The sequence below is a fragment of the Mustela erminea genome, chromosome 1 (assembly GCF_009829155.1).
Source record: "Mustela erminea isolate mMusErm1 chromosome 1, mMusErm1.Pri, whole genome shotgun sequence".
Classification (NCBI taxonomy): Eukaryota; Metazoa; Chordata; class Mammalia; order Carnivora; family Mustelidae; genus Mustela; species Mustela erminea.
The window spans coordinates 55,765,567-55,792,990 of record NC_045614.1 but is presented as its reverse complement, the minus strand read 5'-3'; the positions used below and the strand labels follow the sequence as shown (position 1 = coordinate 55,792,990).

The window sequence follows — 27,424 nt, the reverse complement described above, 5'->3', positions numbered from 1 at the left end:
TCCTTCATCTGTGTGTCTGTTTTTCCATTCTCCTGTGGGTGTTATGCAACCAAGACTGTTTCCTTTTTGTTGTTGTTGTTAATTATGAATGGTGCTGCCATTCACAATCTTCCCCAAATCTTGGTACAGACGTAAGTTTTCATTTCTCTTCGGTCAATGCCTAGGCATAGAACTGGTGGCTGTAGGCGAAGTGGATTTTAACCTTATAAGAAATCGCTGAACTGTTTTCCCTGGTGGCAGCTGGGCCATTCCACTCCCCCACCAGCCATGGAGGACAGATCCAGCATCCCTCTGGCCCCTGCATGGAGATGGGCCCAGGTCAGGGGCGGCAGGGGGTGGGGGTGGGCAGGAGAGGAAGCCAGGAAGCCAGGAAGGAGGCCCTTGCAGTTCCCAGAGGGGAGACCACGGTAACCTGGCTTGGGGTGGAGCCGAAGCATTGCATTGGTGACTGAATAAACACGCACGTGGGACCCCCTACCCTGAATGGCTGTGCCCTGCCCTCACAAGTCCCTTGTCCCTGGGAACAGATTTGCCTTTCCTGTCAAGGGAGAGGAGGAAGTGAGTCCTTGGAGGCTTGCCACCTACAGGCCACATCTGGCAAGCATTTCCTGGGATCTTCCGTGCTCTAGGCCCTGTGCTCGGTGCTGCTGGGGATGCCTGGCTTATTATGGGTGCTACCGGTTCAGGGCTCCAAGTGTGGCTGAAGCCCGGCGTGCAGGAGGGCAACGAGCAAAGGGCTCTGGGGAAGGGAACAGCGTGGAGGAAGGCTGGAAGGTGGGAATGCTCGGAGCACACGCGGGGGGGAAAGTCTGTGAGCATTCTGGTTATCCCAGTGTCAGGCACCAGGCTCAGCGGTTCATATGAGTCTTCTCCACTTCATTCTCACAACCCTCTAGGACATAGAGATGAGGGTTAGCCTAGCTTAACAAATTAGGAAACTGAGGCACAGAGAGATTTCCCCACCATGATTCAATCTAGGTCACACAGCCCGTGAGAGATGAAACTGGGGAGTGCAAATGGGCAAGAAGAGGATAGGTAGGGGGAAGCAGATTCCTGAAGGTTTGAATGCTCTGATAAAGCCTCCATGGTACACGGGTCCATATGTATGCATTCAGCAGTGTAGGCAAATGGGTGTGCCTAGAAGGTGCCCAGGAAGGGGACTGCTCAACAGTCCCATCGTGGTCCTTTGTCTCTCTAGGGAATGACATTCTGAAATGCTGAGCGGATGACCCTCGACAGGGCTGGGTGTGGAGGGGCTGCCCTGGGCTGGCCTGACTTGCAGCAAGCATCTGGACAACTCTTGTTGGTCGCCTGATAGATGAAACAAATGATTCTCTGGCAAGGGACTAAAGGTTTTTGTCCAAAGTCCTGGATCGATTTTATTTTATTATTGCCAGTGGCTGAAAAAACAGCATTATCAGGAACTCAAAATCACATTCACTGCCTTTAAGTTAAGGACGGCGGAATGCAGCCTGAAACTTGGCTGTCTTTCCTCACATGCCCTCCGTGATCTCTTCCGGCCATCGATTTTCATTCTTGAAATGGCAGGAGTTAGTCCCAACGGGATTTCAGGCTAGTGTGTGGCTTCTGAAGGAGATCTCTGCCCGGGTTTCCTTGAAGTTCCCTTCTGGCCGCCAGCACTTTCCGCTACTTGGTGCTCACAATCTCTTCCCAGAGCTGCCAGCTACAGGGGCAGGACCAGCGCACGAAGTACACCCCGGGTGTGTGGCCTAAATGAAAGAACGATCCAGGTGGGGACTCTGGCACCCTGGGGGTCTCATATCCCCATGTGAGGGCCGGGCTGATGTCCCTCAGCTCCAAGGGACGGTGGACAGGTAGATAAAGGGCCCAAGGGGGCTCCATCTTGCCATTATCTAAATGGGGAATCTCCCAGCCAGACCTTCAGATTTCTTTTGAAGATTTTATTTATTTATTTGACAGACAGAGATCACAAGCAGGCAGAGAGGCAGGCAGAGAGAGAGAGAGGAGGAAGCAGGCTCCCTGCTGAGCAGAGAGTCTGATGTGGGGCTTGATCCCAGAACCCCGGGATCACGACTAGAGCTAAAGGCGGAGGCTCTAACTCACTGAGCCACCCAGGCGCCCCCAGACCTTCAGATTTCTAAATCGTGAAAGCTTCCAAGGTTTTCTTCATGAATATTAAAATGTTTAAAAAATATTTTAAAGCCAAAAAAAGCACATCTGGGTTCAGTGAAGGGCCCCGAAGTTTGAGACCATTCCTCACGATGGCTTAGCAAAGCAAGACTCACTGTCGCATGTCGGTTATAGGGAAGCTGACCCCCAGAGAGTGGACACACAGGCCCAAGTCACACAACTGGGCAGCAGCAGAGGGGGAAATGCAGACTGGGGGGGGGTCTCTGACCTCCACGGGCAGCTCTCTCCATTCCACCCTATACTGCCCCAGGTCCCCCCATCCCCCAGCCCTTCTCCACCTCTTGGACCAGCCAGCTTTCCTTGGGGTTGAGGTTGGAGCCCTTCCTGGCTTCTCTTCCCCTTCCCCTCTTCCTTCCCCTTTCCCCTGCTTGTTCTCCTTCTTGGCTTGGGTTTAAATTCTAGCTCTATGACTCACCCGCTGAAGGACTTTGGACAAGTTATTTAATTTCTCTGTGGCTCAGTTTTCCCTTCTGTAAATGGGGGAGATTAATAGTACAACCCTCCTAGGGTTGCTGTAAGGAGTCAGTGAGTTGAAATACACAAGGGCCTTGGGCCATGCCTGGCATGCAACTAAGTTCTCTCTCTCTAGGGGTCTGCTAAATAGAATAAGTGTGATAAACATTTCTTGAGTGTCTACTGTGTTCCAGGCCCTCTGATGAAACCCAAGACTCAATGGGGCACCAAGGACAAGGCCCCACCCCTCACAGAACTTACACTCTAGAGGAGGAAGACACAGGGCTTGATGAGCCTCATCTGCACATCCCATGCCGGCACAATCTGCAATGGGCCTTTCCAGATTGCTGCCCTGGATGGGCCACTCCCCCTCACTGCTCCTGTGGCGTCTACTGCCTTTGCTCACTCTCTGTGACCCTCAGCTGACCCATATCACCTCTGCCTAGGGCCTAGCCACTCTTGCCAACAAGCTTTGGCACAGTGGCTTCCTCTGCTTTTCCCTCCCTTCCCCTCAACCCCTTGGCTTAGGCAAAGCTGCCTCTCCAGAGTCACTTAACCGCATTACGACCTGCCACTTTGCACTGCGTGCAGTGACACACGCAGGGAGGCTGGGGGAGTTGTTGCTTGCCATCTGCTCCTCCAGCTCATGGAAGAGCCTCAGTCTTATCAGGAAGGAAGGGAGAGAAATGTGAGAACAAGTTTGCTTCTCTCCAGCTTTGCTTTTCTCACCCATAAAAGAGGAGCAGTCACTATGAACTCGAAGGACTGAATTGAGCAGCCTAGAGATGGCTGTCACCTGGGGTGGCTGGGTGCTTCCTAGAGGAAGGGGCAGCAGAGGACAGCGGAGAAGGGCAGGGGGACCCCCTGGAGGAAGGTAAGAGAGGGCATGTACCAAGAGGGGCCGACATCTGGCTCAGCTGCAGCTAGGGGTGAGGGTAGCCTGCTGGAAGGTCAAGATGGAGGTGGACAGCAGGGGGCTTCAATGAGGAAACCAGGCAGAGAATAAGTGTCACCTCTCCACTCCTTAGCATCCCTAGTGCTCCGTCTGGGGCTGTTAGGAATCTCCTTCAGGCAGTGGATCCAGGCTGGGCCAGGTACAATGTGCGGGATGGCTCTCTGTGGAGCCCGTATTTCTTCCTTGACTTTCAGTCTAAACCGTGGAAGGAGGCATGTGTTCTCCACACAGGCTTCCAGGTGCAGAGAGGGAGGGAGTGAGAGGAGAAACTGGAGAGTTTTCAGAGAGGGGACAAGCGTTGCCAGAGGTCACAAGGCACTCTTCCTCCTGCCCAGACAGGGCATGAGTGTGGAAAATGGTTTCAGAGGAGCCGCTCATGCAAATAACAAGAATAATGGCACATTCCCCATTTTCATTTAAAAATAGTCACGCTAGTGACTTGGCTCTTCCTAAGTGCTGGGTGCTGTTCTGAGCTTTTTACACTGTTAACCTGGGATCTTCAGAACAACCAGAGGAGATAGGTTCTATTACATTTATTTCCATTTTACAAATGAGGAAACTGAGGCACAGAGAGCCTGAGTAACCCAGCAGGAGCAAAGCCAAGAATCGGGGGTGGGGGGTGGGGGCTGTTGACCGCTTCACATCACAGTCTCAGGTCACCCTTAGTTCCTCCGGGAAGGCAGCGGGGGCGGGGTTACTGTGCCCATTTTTCAGAGGAGCAAACCGAGCTTCCGGGGAACCTGGATGATCGCCCGAGAGGAAGCGGCGGAGCAGTTTGGCCCTGACCACTCGCGGAGCCGCAGGCCCCTCCCATGAGCCAGGTGGATGGGCGAGTGGTGGGGGCTGGCGGCTGCTGTTAGGGGAGGGGGTGAATCGAGGCCGGGGTCTCCCCTGCTCTTCATCCGGAGTCAGGAGGAGGCTGAGGACCGGCTGTACCACTTGGCACCAGCGTTTGCAGGGAAAGGGTTTCCTCGAAAAGTGCAATCTAATGGGGGAAAAGCAGTGGGCCGAGTGTTGGCCGCGCGGCACGAGGGTGTGTGCGCGCGCGCTCGGCGAGCCCGGGCTCTTTGTCCGAGCCCGTGCGCGCGTGCGTGTGCGGTGTGTGCGAGTGTATGTGTGCGCGCGTGTGTGTATGTGTGTGTCCGCATGGGGGGCGGGGCTGGGCGTCCGGCCCCGCCCCGGCCCCGCCCCCGGCCCGGCCAAGCTGGTATTTTTCCACCCAGCAGGATGGGTGATGCTGAGAGCTGCCTGCTCAGACAACAGACACGCGAGGTCAGGAAGAAGCCGCTTATAAATTACCGCTTCCTCCGCGCCGCCGCCAGCGCCGAGCTCCGGGCCCTGGCCGCAGCCCCGCTCGCCTGCCAGCTCCGAGCCCCGAGGACCGCGAGCCCAGACACGCAGCCACGCGGAGAAGGAGCGAGGAGCGCGGACCCCGCGGGCCGGATTCCGAGCAGGAGGGCAGCCCCCGGCCGGTGGAACCGAGTGCAGCCGAGCGCAGCGCCGCGGCCGCCCCAGGTACCCGAGGGACAGGGAGCTGGGCGCGCGGAGCCCCCTCTCTCTCCCCGCGCTCCAGCCAGCCCCGACCTCCCTGCCGATTGACCCCCACTCCGGCGTCCCTCTCGCCACCGAAGGAGGGACGGAGGGTCGCCCTCTCAGACCCGCTGGCGGGGCTGTTATTGTTTCCCCAGCGAAAGGGCTTGGGCTTTTCGTGCAGGCGGCAGGTGTGTGTGTGTGTGTGTGTGTGTGTGCGCGCGCGCTGGTGCCGATGTCTCTGTCTCACTGGGTGTCTGTATGTATCTCCATGTCCATGTGTGTCTGTGTGTTTCCGAGGGTGGCTGTTCCTTCATTTCTCCAGCAATATGCACTCGTGTGTCCCAGTGTATGCCTGCTGTTCTGTGCCTTCTTGGGTTGTGCGTGTCTGTGTATTCTGGCGTGTCTGTGATACCTGAGTGTGGCTGTGACCGTGTGTCTTAGGATGTCTGTCCCGGTGTGTGTCTGGTGTGAACCTGTTTGTATGTGACTCTGTCACCCAGTACCTGGCTGTGCACGTGTGTGTCCCTGATTGTGGCTGTGTCTCCGGGCCCCTGGTTGCAGGCGCTTGTGTGTCCTCGGCGTACCTGAGGGAGTGTCCCCAGTGCCTAGAGGGCCGAACAGCCAGAGCTGATTCTCCAGGGCCGGCACTGATTCGGGTGAGGTGATAGGGGGGCATGGCTCCAAGGGTGCTGCCCGTGTGTGGCGTGCAGGTGGCAGTGCCAATGTCCAGCCGTCTTGAGTGGCAGGAAGGAGGCCCCGAGGGCCAGCTGGGGGCCAAATGGGCAGCAGGCAGGGACGGCAGGACACATCCTTCTCTGGCTTTTTCTCCTTCCTTCTGAGGGTTCCTCTTTTAAACAAGAGGTTCTCTCGTTCCCCCTCCCATCAGGGAAGCCAAGTAGAGAATCTTAGGAACCTTCTGCGATAGCCCCAAAGCTTTAGCCTAAACTGGAGGGGAGACCTGTGGGCCACCCCCTGCCCCGGCGTTCATAGGGAGGTGTGTGCTGGGCAGGGCCACCAGCCTGGCTATTTTGGTCACTGCGTGGCCCCTGCCAGATCCTGGCGTCCCCTAGGACCAGCCCCACAGCTTGGGAGTCAGCCTGGGCCCCCATTTCCTGCCTGGAGAAATAAATCAGCTCAGTAACTGCCCAGACACTTGAATGGGGGTCTTAGGGCTGAGGTTTAGTGGCTCGTGGCTGGCTTCGCGTGGCTGGCTTCGCGTGGCTCCACGAATTTGGACTTCGGTAAATTGGCCCACGCTTTAGCACTGCTGGCGTTTAAATAAATGTCATGGAGGAGATCTTTTTAAAATTTCTTTTTAATTTTTTCTTGGCTAGAAGGGAGGGGATCTCATCCAGAGTCTCCCAGCCAGAAGGAGTTTATTTTTGTGAGAAAGAGCGGGTGAGTGCTTAGCAACCGCCTGCCTCACTCTCGACCAGGGAGTCATCCTGGGAGTGTGGGGTGGGCATGAGAAGGTGCGGGGGTGGGTGGGGGAAGGAATTGCATCAGGATGGTGTTGGGGAGACTAGAGGGATGCCCGAGGGCCCTGGCTAAGAACCACCATAGGGTGGGATCGGCAGAGTGACTAGAGGTCTTAGGCCTGGCTCAGGCCCTACTTACTTGACCTTGTGCAGCCTTTTTTTTTTTTTTTTTGCCTCAGTTTCCTCATCTATAAAATGGGTGGAGTAGACTGGTTATGGGATAAATAGGCACTGAGAGGCAGGAGCCTCTCAGTCCCCAGGGAGCTCTGTTCAGTTACTGTGCCTCAATTACTGTGCCTTCATCAGTAGGTGACCTTGGGTGATTCTCTTGGCCTCTTTGAACCTCAGCTTGGCTGTCTGGGCAGCAAGGACGCCAGTGCCGGCCTCGCTGTGTCCTTGAGGGGATTGAGGGAGATGAGGATGAATAAGCCTGCGGTAAGCTGTAAAGCCGGCCTCGGCTTCGTAGCTGCCGATTAGAGGGTGTCACGAGGTCTCAGGTCACTGGTATATGGCAGGGCCAAGGTGCACTCTTGAGCTTTTGTCTTTCGGGGATACCCTTGTGCTGGCTCATAGTGCAGTGGCAGTAGACCTCTTCTGCCCAGTTCTTTCCTCTTGTCCTGCAGTGATCGGGTCACATCTGCTTCACAGAGTCAGGAGGCCTGGTGGAAGTGCCCATTTTAGAGATGCACAAACTGAGAGCTGCCCAGGGGGCTGTGCCTTGATCGTACTGTGGATGAAGTGGGCATCAAAGGTCTTTCCTCGGCCGGCTGTGAGTTTTGGCCCCAAGGAGCTTTAATCACTGATGTGCTGAGGAGTTGAACTTGGACAAATGCCGTTGAGACCGGGGGAAAACAAGAGACAAAAGATGCCCCAGTCCTCAGGATTGGAGAGAGAGTGCGTGGGATCCACTCACCTCACCCCGTGATTCTGTCCCTCGGTATTCATTCTCCCTTCTGTGTGCTTTCTGGGGGAGTTCTTCCACTCTTCCTACACAAGTGTCAGTCCACAGGAGGCTTTGGACACTGATGACGGTATTTTCTAACTCCCAGCTTGTTTGCCTATCAACCTGTCAGAGGACTTGGGAGCTGAACTTCTCTGAGAGTCTTTCCAAAGGTCCTGAAATGATAAGACACTTGTGAGTCATTAAACCCATTCGTGTGTATAGGAAAGAGCTGACAAATTAATTACAAGAAGCAGAATGCAGCTTAGAGGGGCAGGAATAGAGGGCTGGCCTTGGAAGTCCGGGGGCACCATGGCAGTGCAGGCTGATCGACTCACTTCTGCAGAAAGTCAGAAGCGAGAGTCAGATTCTTTGGGTCTTCTGTCCTCTGCAATGGTCAGCTTATCTTGGCCCAAGTGTGTGTTTGAATGTATGGGCTCTGGAGAGGAGTTGTGGCTGTGGAAATGCCCAGGGGGACCTTCGAGTGTGAAAGAGAGCTCTTCTTAAATGTCCCTCACTAGCTGTTTAACAAATCTTTTTTTTTTTTTAAGATTTTATTTATTTATTTGACAGATTACAAGTAGGCAGAGAGGCAGTCAGAGAGAATGAAGCAGGCTCTCTGCTCAGCAAGGAGCCTGATGCGGGGCTCCATCCCAGGACCCTGGGCTCATGACCTGAGCTGAAGGCAGAGGCTTTAACCCACTGAGCCACCCAGGTGCCCCGCTGTTTAATAAATCTTGCTAAGGTCAGCTCTGGCCTGGCCCTGGATTTGGGGTAGAATATTGGCTTTCCAGGTGCTCAAAGCCCAGAGGGAGATAGGACAGTGACCATGCCATCCAAGGCATGCTATGAGGACTCAAGTGACCAGGTATGTACTGATGGCAAGGTCATAGGCACGGGGCACTTCAGCCTCTTAAAAGAGGTGATGTCAGAGCTGGCATCTTCTGTGAGTGGATGGGTGGAGGAACAGTATGGGCTGGCGTTTTGGGCAGGAGCCATAGCAGGTGCAAAGGAACAGTGGCATGAAATAGCCAGGTGTTTTTGTAGAATAGGCCTTGCAGGGTTCCTGCCCAAGAAAACGGGGACCCAGGGGTGGAAGGGTCTGAGCATTGGGTAAATGGGCTTGAACTTGATTCTGAGGGCAGCAGGGATAGAATGGCACCAGACTGTGTTTGGGGACAGCCGTGGAAAAGCTAGTTAAACCCAGGAGCCCAGGAGACCCCCTGATGATGAGTGGGGAACTAGGCTAGGGTCCAGGAAACCGAGGGTGGCCAGGCCACCGCTGGTCAGGGCACAAAGCATTTTCCGTGCCAGTGAATCTTGCCCCTGAGCTCTTTTTGTAAACACAGGGTGAAGGCCTGGACATGCTGTTTAATAGGTACACAGGCCATTAACTTACTGGGTTTGACCTCCCTGGGAGCATGAAGCCCAGGAGTCTTTAGGGTGAATTATGTCTGCCCTGGACAGGGCTTTGGGGTTTCCCCTCCCACCTTACCTAGTCAGAGGCTTCATTTGGAAAACCTGAGCTGAGGCGCAGGGGTTATGGGTGGCTGAGAGAAAGAGCAGAGAGAATGGAAATTGCTGTGCTGTTTCTGAAGCTCTGTGAGTCAACCAACTCCCTTGTAAAAATCAATGTACAAACAACAAATCACCCAAAACAATAAAAGGGAAGGGGAGTGTAGGGGGCCAGGCAAAGAATGACTCGAGTTGTTACTATTATTTTTTTTTCCCAAATTAAAATTTCCAGGTCTAGCATGGACACACGGACTCAGTCCCTACGGAGTGGAACCTGGGAATCTGTATTTTTAAATTTTGTCTTTCTTTTTTAATTAAAAGAATTTTTTTTAATTGTGATACAATTTATGTGTCATGAAATGCAAAGATTCTGTTACAGTTTGATGAATTTTGACAAATATATATACACTTGTGTAACTGCCGCCCAGATCAAGATAGAGAATATTTCCAGCTGTGAGGTTAGTTCCCCTCCTGAAGGTGACGAGTTTCTGATTTTTGTCACCCTAAATTAGTTTTGGCAAGCCTAGAACTTCATGTAAATGGACTTGTGTGTGGTGGATAGCTCTTTAGTGTCTGGCTTCTTTTCTGTTTATGTTTTTGAGATCCATCTGTGCTATGGATTTTATCATGGAATTTATCATGAGGTGATTCCTTTTATTGCTAAATAGTATTCCATTGTATGGATTCACCTATTGATGGCTATTGGGGTGGTTCCAGTTTGCAGTGATTATGAATAAACCTGCTCTGAGCATTCCTGTACAAGTCTTTCAGTGAGCTTATATTGTCCATTTTTCTAGGAGTGGGACTGCTGTATCCTAGGGTCCACAGATGTTAACTTCATGAGAGATTGTCAGAGAATTCTTTTAGTTACAAAAATATACACCTCGGGGCACCTGGGTGGCTCAGGTGATTAAGCATCTGCCTTTGGCTCAGATCATGATCCCAGAGTACTGGGATCGAACCCTGCATTGGGCTCCCAGCTTAGGGGGGAGCCTACTTCTCCCTCTCCCTCTCCCTGGCTCATGATTGCTTCCTCTCTCTCTCTCAAATAAATAAATAAAATCTTTTTTTCTTTTTAAAAAGATTTTATATATCTATTTGACAGAGACAGCGAGAGAGGGAATACAAGCAGGGGCAGAGGGAGAGGGAGAAGCCGACTCCCCACCAAGCTAGCAGCCCAATGCAGGGCTCTATCCCTGGACCCTGGGATCATGACCTGAGCTGAAGGCAGATGCTTAATGACTAAGTCCCCCGGGTGCCCCAAAATCTTTAAAAAATAATAATAATAATACACCTCAAGCAATACAAAACTGTTTAAACTAAAAGTGATCCTCAGAGATGATTAAAAAAAAGTGCACTCTAATCTTCATTCTGTCTTTTTCTCTAATAACAGTAAAGGCCCGTAAGATTATACATTTTCCTCTGCATACAGCTTTAACCGTGTACCTCAGCTGCCTACAGGAACATAGATGATCCTTTTTTATTACTTGCTAGATCAGTTTTCATTTCAGTTTTGATTTCCTTGTTGATCTAGGGCTGTTAAAGATGTGTTGAGCAAGCTAGCTGTAGTTTTGTTTTGGTGTTATCAAAAATGGCATCATAGTGTTCTTGCTTTGTCACTCAGTCTTCAAACAACGGGCCATTGTGGAACTGCTGCTTGTCGGAACGTACAAATAAATCTGCTAGGCCACCCTGAATGGCTGGTCTGCATTTGGGAGTCACTGACCCATTCCGGCCCGTGTTAAATCACAGCAAGCGCTGCCAGCCCAGTGAATGCAAAGCACCCCCCCCAACCCCCGCCGCCCCTGCCCTGTGACTTTGAACTTCCCTGAAGGTGGGCAAAGAAACAGGCCAGGGCTGCTGGGCATTCTGAGTTGGGAGGGAAGTGGTGCTCATCGAGCACCATAGATGCCGAATCTCCTTACTGCATTTAAGGCCTGTGCCTGACTTCAGGGTTCTTATGCCCATCTTCTGGATGAGTTCGCCCAGTCTCACAAAAGTGACTTGCTGCTGCTCACATGGCTGGGTTTGAATGGGAAGGGGAACTAGAACCTGTCCTTATCCCCTGGCAGCACAGCAGGGGCACGCTGAGCACCTCCGGGGTGTCAGGCAGGAGGCCAAGGCCAGGAGGGCAAGGATAAGTAAGACAGCCCCCGTGCTCAGGTGGCTCAGTCTCAGGGGAAGGAAGAAGAGCTGTATCAGGAAGAGGTTAGTGAACAATTGCAGGCGTCTTAGCTAAGGGCAGGCAGTGGTCCGGGCAGGGAGAAGTGGGGAAGGTCTGAGGAAGAGTGGTCCTCTGGCCAGGGAGTATGGAGACTTCAGGACCTGCGAGAGAAGGCTCACCGCCATCCACTTTATGGACCTGGAGACTGAGGTCCACGCGAGGCTGATAAGCTATCAAAAGGGCCATTGTTCCCAAACTTGCCTCCAGTCAGAGATTCTGTTAAACCGGTAAATTAGAGGCAGTGTTTTTACTTGTGCCTCAACTCCTGATGACCACGTTCACAATTCACATCCTAATTTTAACACAGCTAATGGGAAGGTGGAGTGGGATTCCTTAGGACTGGACTGCCCGGGAGACACCTGCAGACACTGGGGTGGAGGGGTCTTGGGCAGCTGGACCTCCTGGCTCCTGTGGGCAGCTCTGGCTCGTGGCCATGGTGTGGGATAACACCCAGGCAATTTGTAAGAGGGCTGGAGGGCAGGAGAGTTGAGTTCTTCTGGTTTTGCTCACTTGGGTCCTCCCCATTAAGCAGAAGCTTGGACCACATCTCTGAGGGGTTCCTAGGGTGGACATTTGGAGAGACCTGCCCTTCCCCCACTGCTCTTCTTTGCACACAGTAGAAATGCTAATCACTTGCTGCCAGGTCCCACCATCCCCTTTCCAGCAGAAAGTGTTTAACCCAAGCCAGGTTGCCTGCCTGTTGCCGGGTGCAGGGTGGAGGGGTGAAGTGGATTTCAGCAAAGTCATGCTTGGTGGGTGAAGAGCACCGGAAGTGGGCGGTCCTGAGGGCTCTGCCCTCTTGCCCCATAGCCAATTGGCACCTGGAGGTGATGGCTGCTGAGATCTCAGGGAAGACCCAGGCCACGATTTCAAGGACATTCATGCTTTCACCAGATGGCACTTGGTTTCTCCTCTCTAGGGGTAATATCCCTACAGCTTGAGACAATAGGCTCCTTGCCAGCCTCCATGCCTTCTAGGTCCCTCTCCGTACAGTCCGTGTGCATGCTACTCGAGTGCTCAGAGGTCTTCAGTGGCTCCCTAGTGCTTTGTGAAATCAGATTCACACTCCTTGGCCTGACATGAGAAGCCCTGCGGGATTTGGCCTCTGGCCAGTGTTCATCCTCATCTGCTACCACTTCTCCCCACCTCCTCGTGATTTGGCTGGTTTCTGCTCCAAAACCGAGCCTCGGGCTCCCTTGGTTCTGCCCGTACTCATGCCAGAAGGCCCTTCCTCCTCCTCTTTCTTCTTTTTCTTTTTTTCAATTACTATTATTTTTTTTTAAGTAGGCTCCATGCCACCATGGGGCTCAAACTCAAGACCCTGAGATCAAGAGGCTCATGCTCTACTGACTGAGCCAGCCAGGCACCCCTCTCCCTTCTCTTCTTATTCCCCCTCTTCAGGTCGGCTTGAAGTTACCTGCTTCATGAAGCTTTCCTTCAGCCCCTTAACTGTGCCTAGCACATAGTAAGGACTCAGAAAGGAGCAGATGAGATGAAGTATTATGTCCATCACCCCACCTTGCTCAGAGCCTCTGTAGCACACAGTTAGGTCTTTGTGGTCTTGCCTTTTATTTGTTCACCTGACTGAGTTCACATCAGGAGGGATAGATGCTTCAGTGTCCAGCCTGGCACACAGTAGGTGCTCAGAACGCAAAGGCTCTCTGATCTCCTCTTACCCTGAAATAAGAGCCTGTAGTTTAAACATCCGAATGGGTACGGGCTTGGAAATTACGTTCACCCATCTCCATCCATATGTATTGGTTCTAGGGCCTGGGCATGTGGCACGTGAACCAGACAAGACCAAATCCTGGCCATACCCTCATGGAGCTGATCATAAAATAGTTGAATGAATTATCCCAGCAGCCTGGGGCACCAGGGTTTCAGTGTAGGATCAAGTTCCAGGTTTGAAAAAAGAATACCAGTTGCTGCAAAATGGTCTTCCGGGGCAGTTCTGGACCACAGACATGTTTTGTGTTGCCCACATAGACCAGAGTTCTAGAATTTTCTAATTCAAGCCAGTGTTTTTCAGTGTGGTTTTTCTTTTTCTTTTCTTTCTTTTTTTTTTTTTTTGCATCTGCTTCTGGTCATTGTCTGGTGTTTCTGAACATCTGGACATAACCACCTGGCAGCCCCCCTCGGACTCTCTGGCATGCCCCAGTGCTCCCCACACCAGTCCCCCCACCGGCTGTTTCCTCTGTGGGGCTCCGGAGGCATAAGAAATGTGTTGCCAGTGGCTCCTGGGCAGGTGGAGGCATTCTGCTCCGTTCATTCACCAGGGCTGGCAGCTGGAGGTGTAGCAGAGGGCTCTCTGTTTCTAGCCCTCCAGGGGGGACCCTTATTGCTTTCCTGGGTAAGGGATGGAGTCCCAGGCTGGAGCTGGGGAAGTCCAGGCGGCCCCCACAGTGCTCCATGTAGGTCTCAGTGCACCCCCACATCAGGCTGAGACCCACACCTTCCGGGGCAGCCCCTCCACTGCCAGCCTCTGCTGTGAGTTCTGGGTTGTGGGCTCCGGGCGGAGAGGGTAGTTTGCCCCCTTGAATGCTAAACATCACCAGCCTTGGGCCGAGAAGCTCAGTGGCAGGCATACTCTGCCAGAAAGAAGCCCCAAATCTGAGACCTGGGATGTTTTCAGTGTATCTTGTTTCCTTGGCTGAGCCCGAGAATGAATTCCGGGGATCAGTACCTATTCTCTAAGTCTCACTGCGGGATCTCGGAGGGGTCCTCCGTAGTTGCAGGGCTCAGAGGCACGGGAGAAGCTTTCTGCCCTTTCCCACATTTTATTGCCTCTGACCCCTGCTTGCGGTTCCCCCAGCCTGGGGGTGGTTGCTATACCTTGGCTCAGTGCTGGGGTATGGGGACAATAGCAGTGATAAAGACATGTACCTGTGCTCCTCAGACTTGAAAGCCATAAATATGCTGAGAGAGCTTGTTAAGATGCCCCTTTCTATGTGGGACGACGGAACGGAGCCCGGAGATTCTGTACTTTCCCAGGTAGTTGTCAAGGCTGCTAGTCTGGGGACCACACTTTGAATAAAGGAAGTCCATCCCAGCTCTTGGACGCCTATGGCCCTTCCCTAAACCAGGCCAGGTGCCCGGTCTAGATATTCTCCCCACCCATCCCAAGAGATACCATTATTCCCATGTTGTATGTGAAAAGTTGAAACCCCAGAGACTGCGGGTAACTTGCCTAAGGCCACACACCTGGGAGGCCGCTGAGCCCGGGCCCTCTGGGCCAGTACCACTTTGGAAAGGATGCTGGTGGGGAAGCCGTTTTCTACTGAAAAGTATCCACGGTCCAAAAGCCACAGGAAGCATTTTAGGGCAGCCAAGTCGGATGTAAATCAGGGAGAGTCCAGGGCCAGCCCTGCTGAGCTGACAGCAGGGCAGCCCGAGGCCATGTCAGGATCAGGTCTAAAGTGGGACTTACTGGGTACTGGCATTGCTGCCTGGTGTGGGGAGCCATTGAGGGATGCTCAGAGCTCCTAGAACATAATTGTGGATCTGCTGGAACCCAGGAAGGCTCCTTCTCACTCTTAAACAGAATCCCAGGGCAGAGGGCTGCCTGGAAGCATCGGCAGTGGGATGGGTAGAAGCTGGGACCTGGTACGGGAGTTCTTTAAATGCTGGCACATTCTTGCAGCCCGGATCTCATTGAGGACTGAGGTTGCTGAGATCTTCTGCTTGGCTAGGACTTTGTTTTTACACAGGGCATCTCCACCAAGCAACTGGAAAGAGCAGAACAGATTTAGAGTCTAGGTTCTGGAAATGTGGTCACGGGATGTGAGGTCCGGTAATCACCTAGGAGCTTGTTAGAATGTAGAATCAGGAGCCCCACCCCAGACCTGCTGACTCAGACCCTGGGGGTGGGACTCCGCAAGTTTTAAGAAGCCCTCCAGGCTTATCTTTAAGAAGGGCTGATTTTTACATCTGCTCCCAGGTGCCCAGGGGCCCAGGAGGGTCATTCCTAACCTTTGCTTTAGGCTGAGGGTTCCTGGGCTGCAGGGGGACCTCAGGTGTCATTTCATCTATGCTCCACTTTTCTGGTGGCCTGAATATCAGTTAATGGGGCATGCATGAAGTTAACACAGCATATCTGAGGTAGAGCATAGGTTTGGATTCTTAGAGCTGCAAGTGGTAGAAGTTGGTTCAAACTAAAAAAAGAAGGGAGGGAGAGAGGAAGGAAGGAAGCGGGGAAGGAAGGGAAGGAAGGAAGGAAAGAAAAAAGAAAAAGAACATTTACTGACTCTTAATTGAAAAGCCCCAGGGTCATACTTCAGGCATGGTTGGATACAGGTGCTGAGATATGTCATCAGGACTTTATCTTTCTGTCCATTCCTGGACTCCTGTGTTGGTTTTATTCTCCTCGGGGTACTTTCAGCTGCATAGGATGCATCCCCACCCAGCATAGCCATCTCAGCCTAGAATGAGCGTTCTTTTTTCCCAGTATTCTTAGAATGAGCCCATGTTAATCACTCTCATTGCCCATGCTTGGCCAGGTGCTTGTCCTTGCGCCAATGGTCACAGCCCCTCTGATTGGCTAGGCCAAGCTCGCATGCCCACCCAGAACCCCATGGGCTGAGAGTGGGTGTGAATGGATGTCCAGCTGGATAGGAGGCTGGGAATATGAGGCTCCTCCCAGAAGAAGGAGCATGGGTGCCAGCAGGTCGTACACACGGGGACTTAGTGCCGTTTTTACCCTCCTCTTTGAGCTGGGTCGCCCTCATGCAACTGCTAAGGTCTCGCACCAGATAGAATTACCCTCCTTTTCCTGGGTCCTTCAACATTTTGCTTATAAATGTGCATTAGACACGCTGCCTTCATCTTTTCCCTTTGTCCCTCTTCCCTTGATGTAGTCAGGGATAGCAAGTTACACGGTCCCCTGGCACCCACACCTGTTGTGGACATTACTAATCCACACCTGCCTTCACAGCGCCATGTGTTCCCCCAGAAAACGAAGCCTCTATGACGTCCGTGTTACATGTTGGCCTTTACCATGGGGTTCTGGGCTCCGTGAAAGCAGGGCCCTCAGCTGTCTTGTTCATTGCTGGGTTCCCAGGGCCTAAAACAGTGCCTGGCACATAGAAGGTGCTCAAGAAATTAAAATATATATATATATTTTTTATTTTTAAGTAATCTGTCCCCCCAACATGGGGCTCGGACTTAGAACCGCAAGACCAATAGCTGCCTGCTCTCCTGACAGGCAGCCAGGTGCCCCTTACCGAATTACTGACTGAATATTCCTACCCTACGGTGCCTTGAACGCTGGGCATCGAGGTGAGACCGTTGAATGTGGGGGCGCTGCCATTGCAATGAGGCTGTCTGATTTGGGGGACCAGGAGCTCTGCAGACTGCTAGGGCCATGTTTCTGAGTCTGAGGAAGGGGCTCCAAGGGAGGGCAGGGTCTCATGTACATTAAGGAAAGACTTGTCCACCCTTCAGGCATCTTTCTGCCCTCCCACTGGGGGATAATGGCCTTCCCTGCTCTGCTGATCCATATACCTGTTCATTGAAATGTGTGATCTTAGTTGATAAGAAGCCATTTCCTGGTTTTCTGAATTTTTATATTCTAGGAAACCAGGGGAGCCTTCCAGCACAGCTCTGCTCTTGGAGGTTGAAGCAGCTGGGATCTTCCCCAACTCACATTTTTTTCCCAAACCGAGTGCAAAGAACAGGAGGTGTTCTATTTAAAAAAAAAGAAAAAAAGAAAAAAAAAAGCAACAACAACAACAGGAAAAACAAGGCTTCTGGGGTCATTCACATTTGGGGACTGCTTGGCTCAGCAGAGTTCAACAGATTTCCTTTGGCATGGTGATCTTGGAGCCTTTAACCAGTCAATGAGTTATCATCTTTTCCAAGAATCTGGGGCCCTCAGGTCCTCCATCAGCCCCTCTGTCTGGCTATCGTGTATCCTTGTGCTCACAGGGAATAGTCTTTCACAGTCCTGGGCCCATGGCTAGGCTTCTCTGGGGTTCCCGGGAGTGCACGCTTCTGGGGCAGGACAGGGCGGGGCAGGGGCTTAACGGTTGCTGCCACTAGTTCTTAACTGCTGACAGTTTGAGGAGCTGGGTGTGTGAGTGTGTGTGCGCAGTGTCTGCAGTTGTGCATGTGAGCATGTATGTGTGCAGGGACGCGGGGACACCCCAGTGTTGACTTGGCCCCTCCCGGTGTGCAGTCGCACTTGAAAATGACTCTGGGTCCTGCATACAGTCCCAAGCTGACCAGATCTTGTCTTTCCTCCTTTGCTTCCTCTCGTTGTTTTAGGTCCAGACCAACAGCCCTTGCTGAGGAGCCTCCAAAAGTAAGTGACATTTGACCTCTCCATGGTGTTGGTGTCTCACCGTGTGGGGTCCTCAGGCCCCAGTGTTCCCTCCAGGCTTGAAGAGGAAGCAGAACCCCCAGGGCTCCAGGACCTCATCCACGGGTCACCTCTGGGTGGTGGATTCATGGCCCAAGTTGGCCCCCTCTGCCTGCCTGTGCCAGGGAGACAGCCCTACTGATGCTGAGCACTGATGTCGGAGTCTAGCCCAGACCCTATCCTGGCTCTGCCACTGAACAGTGATGGAGAGAGCCCTTGCACAGGCGCACGCGCGTGCACGAGGGGCGGGACAGGGAGAAAAACTTTAAGCAGACTCCCTGCTGAATGCAGAGCCCCTCCCTGCCGGCTGATCCCACTCCCACCACCCAAGGGATCAGCACCAAGAGTGGGTGACTCAATCAGCTGAGCTACCCAGGCGCTCCTAAACTTTTTCTTTTTAAAAAATTGAAAACCTTTGGAAAAGTAGAAAGGAGGATACAGTGAACTCCTATATAACTTGCACTGAGATTTTCCTTCCCCTTGTTAACATTTGCTACATTTGCTTCATTTCTCTGTGTACGTTATAAAAATACCACATTAAAACTCCTTTTTTTCTGTTGACTCATTGGTGAGTAAATTACAGGCAGTGCCCCTTTACCCTCCTAATCCTTCGTATGTGTTTCGTAAGAGCAAGGCCCTTCATTCTCTTATATAAGCACATGCAGTTATCAACCCCAGAACGTTTAACATTGACACAATTCTGTTACCTAATCTACAGACCTAAATGACGTTTTGCTGATTTGTCTCATATTTACAGAAGCTCCCTGCCCCCTGCCCTCCAGGTTCAGGATCACAGTGTTTTTAAAAGGGGTTTAATGGGGGCGGGAACCTGACTTTTCTGCAGATGACTTCTTCACCTTGATCTAAAACATCCTTACTAGCGGGGTTTTTGGAATTCTTTTCTTTATGACTTTGGTAAGAAATAGATTTTACGACAGGATGCCTGCCACCCATGCTTACCCATACACACATGCTTGAAAGTGAAACCAATCCCACAAAATGATAACTCACATTTTCAGCATCTTTTCTATTCTCTTTTATAAAAATGATAGTTCTGACCCATTGAGTTGATTCCATGACCCACCATAGACTCTGCTCTGGAATGGGAAAACCATAGCTTCTTGGGCAGAAATTTCTCTCAGGAGGGAAGGTAGTGCCCTGACCAAGCTCCTCCTGGTCCAAACTCAAGAGTTCGGTTGATTGGGGGGTCACCTAACAAGCCAGGACTAGGAGAAAGGCCATGAAGACCCTGGCCCATTGCAACCCATGGTGGACCTGACCCCATCCCTAAAATCAAGCATCCCTCCTCTCCAGGCCCCGTGACCCTGTGGGGACCTCCTGTTCTTTATGCTATGACATGAGGCAGGTGTATCAGTGGTGGCTCAGGACACCTCCCCGGCTAGCTGCTAAGGGGACATGGAGTTCTCGTCCATGGCAGGCTCCAGAGGCATTGCCATACTGGTCACAAATGTCACTAAGAATAATCCCAAACACTTAACTAAACTCTCTAGCAGCACCCTCGATTCTCTGTCAGAGAGATTTACTGTGTAGTGGCTCATTTTCGCCCACAACAATCTTAGGATGGGTGCTGGTTCTTCTTGTAAAAACGGCAGGTACATATATTGAGCACCTATTGTGTATCAGGTACTGCTAGGTACTTCACAGACCTATGTCCTCAGAGTAGTCCTAGGAGTTAGACACTGACATTATCTCCATTGTACAGATGGGGAAACTGAGGCACAGAGAGGTGAATTAACTCTCCCCCCCCCACCCCCACCAAAGTCACAGCAAGGAAGGATTTGAACCCGCCCCTGTTCTGACCCTGGTGTGCATACCAGCCAGTACTGCTCTCCCTTCCCCCAGACTGGGAGCAGACTCCTGGGCAGGCCTATTCCCAAGGCCTTGTACTTGTTAATGAGTAGCCTGGGCAGTCCAGGAAGCCAGATGCCGGCTACTGTGAAGCTGGAGTGTAGGTTCTACTTCCAGATAAAGTCTTTTGCAAGGTACCCAGCCCCCATCGGGGTGGGAGCTTTAGAGGCTATGCCCAGATAGAAGCCAGCCACTGTTCCTCTTCTCTGAGGTCTGCTGATCCATCCACACTTCACAGGGGATCCCTGGAGGCTGAGAAGTGGGTTTGCTCTCAGGCCTGTGTGATGCCTCCTCCACATGGCCCTCGTGGCTAACTCTTTCTGAAAGGGCACTGTGGCCATTCGGTATGGCAGGCAGCAGGATTTGGAGGAGGTGGTCTTTAGGGAACCCAAGCTGTCCCCTCTGAAGCTGGAGCACTACCAGGCATGTCGCTGTGTGGCCATCCTCACTGAGGCCTCCAGGTTTCCTATCTGAAAAAAGGGATGGCAGTCAGTCACTCTAGCCCCTCCCAGGGCGTGCATAGCTGGAAGGTAGCTGAGACAAGGCTGTTGCTCGGTTGTTAGCCATCTCTGAGTTACTAAGGAATCAGCCAAAAGACGAATTCCTGGTGGGGACAGCCCATGTTGTGGAAAGTACGTGGAACTGGAGAGTCAGTCCTGGATTCAAATCCTGTCTCCATCCTGTGCCAACTCTGTGACCTGAAGAGGAGAGTCCCTGAACTCCTCCAAGCCTCAGCTTTCCCACCTGTAAGATGGAGCAGTGAGAGCACCCAGGAGTCTTAGACAGCGAGTATGGGATCAGGGGTAATGGTCTCTGTCGCGATGGAGTTTTGAAGCGTTTAACAGGCCTAACAAAATCTGTACCCAGCACCCGAGTACATGTTCTAATTTCACCTCCCTGGCTGGGATCCCCTAGAGCAACCCACCTTACTCACCTCACCTGAAGATCACATCCACCCTTTGGTGTCTGTGGTCCTTTTAGCTGGAGGGGAGCCTCTCTGGGCTTGTTACAAGAATGCCCACGTGGTTTCTAAGCCCCGCCCACTCCTGGACCCAGGGTTGTAAACTCCAGCAGGGGAGGGGGGCGTTCATAGGACAGATCTGTGACCCCTCCAGCGCAAGCATCACCCTCTTTGCTCGCTCCCTGGAGGGGCCAAGGCAGTGAGAAAATGGTATTTACTGTTGGTCTGCCCTGATCATTAAAGTGATGCATTTTAAAAAACTGAGATGTATTTGACCTACAACATTTTGTAAGTTTAAGGTGTTAAAAAAACATTGAGATTTGATACATTTATACCCACATGTGATTGTCACTGTAGCCTTAGCTAACATTTTTGTTGGACCACAGATTCTCATTTCTTGTAGTGTTGGGAAGTAATGTATTTTTAATACAGAAAATTTGGAGAGCACAGAAAAGTCAAAAGAAGAAAATAAAATTCATCTCTGTTCCTGCCATGCAGACATAACCATCTCACAGTGAATTTATAAACACGTGGGTAAATACACATTTCCTTTTAAAGTTGAGGGGCGCTTGCCTGGAGGGGCTCAGGTGGTTAAGTGTCCGCCCTCCGCTCAGGTCAGGATCTCAGGGTCTTGGGACCAAGCCCTGCATCAGGCTCCCTGCTCAGGAGGAAGTCTGCTGCTCTCTCTGCCTCTGTTTCTCCCCTCTGCTTGTTCTCTCTCTCTCTGTCCCTCAAATATATATCCAAAAAACTTCTAAAAAACTAAATAAAAATAAAGTTGAACTCACAGTGTGGCCATGTTGGGGGCCAACTTCCCACGCCACCCCCCAACATGTTTCTTAGTGTTTTTTCTGGGTCTTATGTCTTATAAGTCAGGGTCAGCAGATTCTTTTTTAAAGGCCTGGATAGGATGTATTTTGGGCTTAGGGGCCTATGGTTTTGCCTCCACTGATCTCAGTATCACCTCTACTATTATAGCCAGAATGTGGCCACAGACAAAATGCAAATGAGTGGCTGTCGTTTCATGCCATTAAAAAAACTTCATTTACAAAAACAACCTGCCAGATTTGGTTCAGGGGCCGAAGTTTGCTGAGCCTCCGCCCCCACCCCCCCACCCCCCACTCCCGTTCTTAATTAGTTTTGATTTGTTTGGGTAGACCATCATTTATTTAATTAATCCCTAGTGATGAGAGATTGGCCACTGGTAGTTTCTTTCATGTAAACCACTGTGCTGTGAACATTCTTTTTTCCTTTCTGTTTTTAATTGTGGTAAAATACACATAACACAAAATTAACCATCTCGGCCATTTTTAGGTCTGTAGTATAAGAGTGTTAAGTATATTCACATTGTCATGCAGCCAATCTCCAGAACTTTCTCATGTTGCAAAACCAAATGCAGTGACTATCTTGGGGTATCTTTATGCATCGGTCTGGTTCAGAAAATTGGAATTGCTAGCCTGGAGGGAGTGTGCATTTTGAAGGTGCTGGGCGCCTGTTGCCAAATCACTGACCCTCAGAAATTGCCCTAATTGAAGCCTCTGCTGATCTTCGGTGACAGCCCGTAGGCCACAAGAGGGAGTGGAGCTGGCCACTTCCCTGGGGAGCCCCTGCCTTCAGGGCTTCAGGGAGCAGCAGATTTAAAACAACCCATGCCAGAGAAGCAGTAGCCAGTCTGCCAACCTTCCTCTTTTGGGGAAGAAACTAAAAAGTCAATAAACAAAATGTGTTAGGAATACTGGACCGTTCTTGGAGGTTGATCATCTAGATAGACCCTTTAGAGAGAGGAGAGATGTTGTTAAGACCAACTCAGCTGTCCAATGAGTCTGGGTGTCAGTGGTGTTTGGCCTCTACCTTGCTGTGTGACCCAGGCAGGTGACTTAACCTCTCTGGGCCCTCAAGTTCTCTCTAAAAATAGACATGAGGTAGAATCTCTCCTCTCTGGTTGAGGATCAGGAAATAAGGTCTACAAAATTTCCTCACACAGTGGCCAGCACGTTGCCCGTACCAGTACCCGGTGACTGTGATAGCTGTTCTTACTGCTGCTGTTAGGATTACTTTTAACACCTGTTAGGGTGGTCTGAACATAGAGACAGTACTAGCATGTGCAGCCCTTTGCAGTTCTCAAGAGAGGTTTTCCATCTTAATACTTGCAATATTTTGTAGCATAGTTATTACTGTCCCTGTGTAACAGGTGAGAAATTTGAGGCTCACGAGGTCAGCGGCCAGCTCGAGGTCAGCTATGTGTCAGGACAGGGAGCCCGGGCTTTAGTCCACACCTTTGGCTTATCGTCCGTTCCACACAGCAGCTGCTGGATGCTGGGACTTCTGGACGACCAGGGCTAGTGGGAGCTGCCTCTTCTGGCCTCACCTGTGGTGGGAAAGCTTGGGCCTTCGGTGGAGAGAAGATTTCTTTGGTTTATTTTCCTGTCTTGGTTCTTAGCCCCAACAGTGGGCACATGGGTTTGCTTTTCCCCCCACTCCCCAAGGAGAGAGGTTACAATACTAATGGGTGTCCCCCACCCCACCCCTGACACACACACCACCATGCGTTTGTCCCGGGGTGGGACAATAGCTGGATGTCCTACCTTTTAACTCACTTCTGACACTTTTTGGATCTGCGGGTTAATGATTCAGCCCTCCAAGGCTGACCCCAACTCCCACTACCTGTTGTTAAGTTTCAGATTGCCACGTGTGCTTTTCGGCCCACTGGCTAGAAATCAGAACCTGATTCACACGACTTTCACACGACCTTCTCCTTGGGTTTGATTAATTTCCTAGAGCAGCTCGCAGAACTCAGAGAAACGTTTTATTGACTAGATCAGTGGTCTGTTAGTAAAGGCCTTAACTCAGTACCGCCACAAGAAGAGATATACAGGGCAAGGAATGTGGGGAAGGGGCGTGGGGCTTCTCTGCCCTCTCCAAGTGTTACTCTCTTCAAATCTCCTTGTGTTCCCCAGTCTGGAAGCTCTCCTTTAAATTTTTACGGAGGCTTCATTACTTGAGCACCATTGATGAAATCATTGGCCTTTGGTGATGGAACTCCATCTCCAGCCCCCCTCTTTTCCATGAAGGTCAGGGGGTGGGACTGCACGTTCCAGCCTTCTAATCACAGGGTTGCTTCTCCTAGCAACTAGCCCCTAGCCTTAGGTGCCTTCTAAAAGTCATCGTTAACATAACAAAAGACACCTTTCTCACTCTCACCACTTAGGAATTTTTTTTTTTTTTTTTTTTTTTTTTTTTTAAAGATCACACCGAAGAGTGCAGGCTCTAGCAGGATTTGGGGGAAGGGAGAGGGAGAATAGGGCTCCATCCCAGGACTCCAGGATCGTGACCTGAGCCAAAGGCAGGCGCTTGACCATCTGACCCACCCAGGCGCCCTTCTCATCACCTAGGAAATTTGTAAGAGTTTCAGGAGCTCTGCCAGCAACTGGGACAAAGACCACATACGTAGTTACATTGATTCTAAATCACCATATCGAAGTTTGTTGTTGTTGTTGTTGTTGTTGCTGTTTCCAGAAACCGGCAGGGCATTTCAAAGACGAGAGCTGCCTGCCCAGGTGAAACCTGAGAGGGGTTTCAGGGAAGTCTGTTCTCAGCCAGCAGATAGTATTAAGTCCAGAAACCCACGTTCCCCAAAACAGGAGCCTCCTGGGTCCTAAGGCTAGAGATACCTCTGGGTTTGGAGGGACTGGCTGCCCCAGGGAGGGTGCCCTGGGTCAGTATTCAGACCCAGCTGCCCCCAGCACCACCAGCAGCACTGCCTTTATCTACCCACTTCCCACCAACTTGCTGGGGGACCTTGGATGAGTCATTTCCCTTTTCTGGGCCCTCATTTTCCTCACGCATAGAACAAGGGTCTGGAATCATTTCCCCAGGGGAGTTTCTGGGGTCTCAGCTTTGGACATGAACCTCAGGTCTGCCTACAGTGATGGTCTTCCCTCTCTGGGTTGGGTGTCTCTGTGGGGCTGTATACTTGGACACGTCTTCCCATAATGGAGTCTCACCCCTCAACCTATGGCCTTCATCCCTAGGAGTAGCGGAGGCACTTTCCAGTCACTGGCGCCTCTGACCCTCATCCCCAGCCTGACCCCAATCCCGCGTTGCCTCGCATCCCCAGATTCCCCCATCCTTGTTCCTGTCATCACCCCTGAACTCTTGCTCTGTGGGTCCCATCAAGGTTGCCAGGTTGTGGAGGGTGCATGCCTCCCTCCCTCTGTCCTGCCTCAGTGAGGGGGACATGGTTCTCATTTCTGTTTTCAGGTTGAGTGGTGCTCTGGCCTTCTGTCTGATTGCTTCCCAGCCTTCTCTGGGACTCCTGCCTGCCCCCACTGTGTCCCTGACCTGAGAGCTTTCTCTGACCCATTAAGTTATTAAGTTAGAGGCCTCCCATCTAAGTACTAAACAGGCCCGTCCCTGCTTGGCTTCTGACATTGGACGAGGTCAGGCCCAGAAAGAGACCGACCATGTTTTGATAGGGACTCATGATCTATGGGAAGGATGCCACGATTGATGAGCAGTGTCTGTCAGGGAAGCAGGATGGGTGAAGGCAGCAATCCGGGACGGGAGGAGGTGAGGACTTCAGGACGGCCTTGGGAGTGGACATCTGCTCTGCAAAAATTGGAAACGGAGGAGCTCAGAGGACCTCAAAAGATCTGTGCAGCTACAGGGCAAGCAGCTTAGAGCATGCTTGTGGGAGAGTGTGACCCCAAAGTCCCAGGATCTTTAATTTGTACTCAAGTTGAAGTTTTCAGACCAGGAGGCCAGAGCTACTTGATGCCTCTCATGGCATGGATGTCATACTTTGTGCTGGCTACATACTTAGTCCTTGTGTGTGTATAACAAGCATCCTTCCAGACGCTCTGAATAAGGTTGCTAGGTGAAATACAGAGCATTCCAGTTCAATTAGAATTTCAGATAAACTGAGTCATGTTTTGAGTTTTAAGGATGTCCTTCGCAGGTATGCGTATCTGCGATAAGCTTACCTCCTCCATGTCACTTACCCAGCTGCCTCGGAGGCCGTGCCCGCAGGCCACTTGAGGTTGTGGCGGGTCCCCGTGAACCTGTTGCGGCAGCGCCTTTCCCAGCCCAGGTCCTCCTCGATGGGAGTCCTGGAGGTGTTGTCTCCTTGGGCATCTGTGTTCTCCTCCAGGCAACCAGAAGGGTCAGCCTAGTTGACTTAGTATGAGGTATGATTTTGACCTGGAGATGTCTATTGAGCACCTGTGATGCCCGAGAACTTGAGGGTCCTATCCTCATCTCTGCCGTGTGCTGGGCCTGGGACAAACAAAGTTGTGATGTTCTCTGCCTCATGGTTGAAGAAGCCAGGCTCAGGAAGGTGCCCTGTGACACTGCTGCGGCCACGCAGACCAGGAGACAGATGCGCTTCTAGGCCCAGGCTCCCCACCCTGTCATCCTTCCATGGTGGGGGGGGCTGCTCCGTGGGGCCCTGCTGCTCTTTTTGGATTATTCCCTCCAGACTTCTGTCCTGTGAGGGGCTCACAGCTGAGTGAAATGAGGCATTTACTCAGCATTCAATGTGTCCATTCCCTCAGGTGGTGAGTACTTGCAGAGCGCCTGCGTATAGAGGCCCACTGCTGAGCCGTGGGGATAGAGTGAGGAACGAGGCAGGAAGGGAAAGATGACACAAACCATTATTCGGTTGCAAAATGGAACCAGACCCCCCCCCCCCCCCGACCCACACCCCCAAGTACAATTGATGTGAACAACCAGGAAGTCAGGGCTTGTCTCAGGGTAGAGGAGGGAAGCAGTCTGGGAACATGAGCCGCTTCTCATGAGCCTGTCTGCCTCCACCATGCTGTCATCTCCATCCTTCATCCTGAGGAGCATTCTGAGGCTCAGAGACGTGCATTGACATGCCCAAGGTCACACATCACCTTAAGACACCGTAAGCCTCCACTCCTCCCATAACCTCCCTTTTTGTCCTGTTGCTTACATATTAGGGGTGATTTAGTCACATTAAAAAGTCCAGATATCGAGTAAACTCTTCAGCCTAAAAGAAATTAACTAGAACAGCCCCTGCTCTGGAAGGTTCCCTGGGGGTAGGAGCTGCTTCGAGGCAACCGATTCCTGTCCAAGTCTCTGGCCTTGCCTGGGGTCAGCTGGGTCCCCTGTGGCCAGGCCTCAAAGCTTCGTGGCTGAGGGGGAGAAGGGCCACCCCCACCTTTTTAAAAGAAATTAATTTTATTTTACATTCGTAAACATGATGACAGGTACTGGTGATAGAAAGGACACAGTGTCAATTTTTAAGAATCATACTGCCTAGTGAGGGAGACATAGGTGAACGTACAAGTTATACTACAGTTTAGTGTGAGCCTTTTTTTTTCCTGTCTTAATGAGAAACGATGGTCATACATCACTGTGTGAGCTTAAGGTATGTGGCGTGATGGTTTGTTGTAGTACCTCGTGGAGTGATGACCACAACAGATTGTGTTCACATCTGTCTTCTCATAGACAGACACTCCCACCTCCGTAAGGTCGTGGGGGTGGGGAGGGCAGACCTTTTGTTTTCCCTCTGGCTTTTATGTTTCATTTGAGAATCATCTGTATTTTCAAACCCCTTCCAGCCCTGCTGAGTGGGGGAAGGCCCAGGCAAGAAACTCTGATGCCTGGGGAAGTTTGGGGAAAACCTGTAAGCATCTGAAAACCGAGAATTGAAAGTCTGTTCATTCAGTCAGCAGAGACTTGAGGACTTTTCCTGTGGCCCAGACTCCAGGCCACGCCCTGGGGACCCAGAGTTGAGCCTTTCTCTGTCTGGCCAGTGAGGGGACAGAGTAGCTGTGCATTGGTGAGGTCGCTTGAAGGAGCTTTGGGCACATAGAGTTCACAGAATGTTCTCAGAGGCCTTGAATGACAAAAGTCTGCCAGGCAGACCCAAGCAGGGGAGGGCATTTACGGGTAGAGGGAAGCACCCCGGAAAAGGGAAGGCAGAGAGTGTAGTGCAGCTGGGCT

The 27,424-nt window shown here is 51.6% G+C and overlaps 1 protein-coding gene across 2 annotated transcripts in view; it reads left to right on the top strand.

Annotated features, from left to right (window-relative positions):
* Positions 1 to 4,788: 4,788 nt before the first annotated feature.
* SLC6A6 (solute carrier family 6 member 6) overlaps positions 4,789 to 27,424 on the top strand; it is an 83,086-nt gene continuing 60,450 nt past the window's right edge. Inside the window, exons 1-2 of one of the 2 annotated variants that reach the window (XM_032316790.1) lie at positions 4,789 to 5,095; positions 17,532 to 17,568. The gene's annotated coding sequence lies outside the window, so the exon portion shown is untranslated. The remainder of the gene's footprint in view (positions 5,096 to 17,531; positions 17,569 to 27,424) is intronic. The other variant, XM_032317448.1, reaches the window with a different exon arrangement.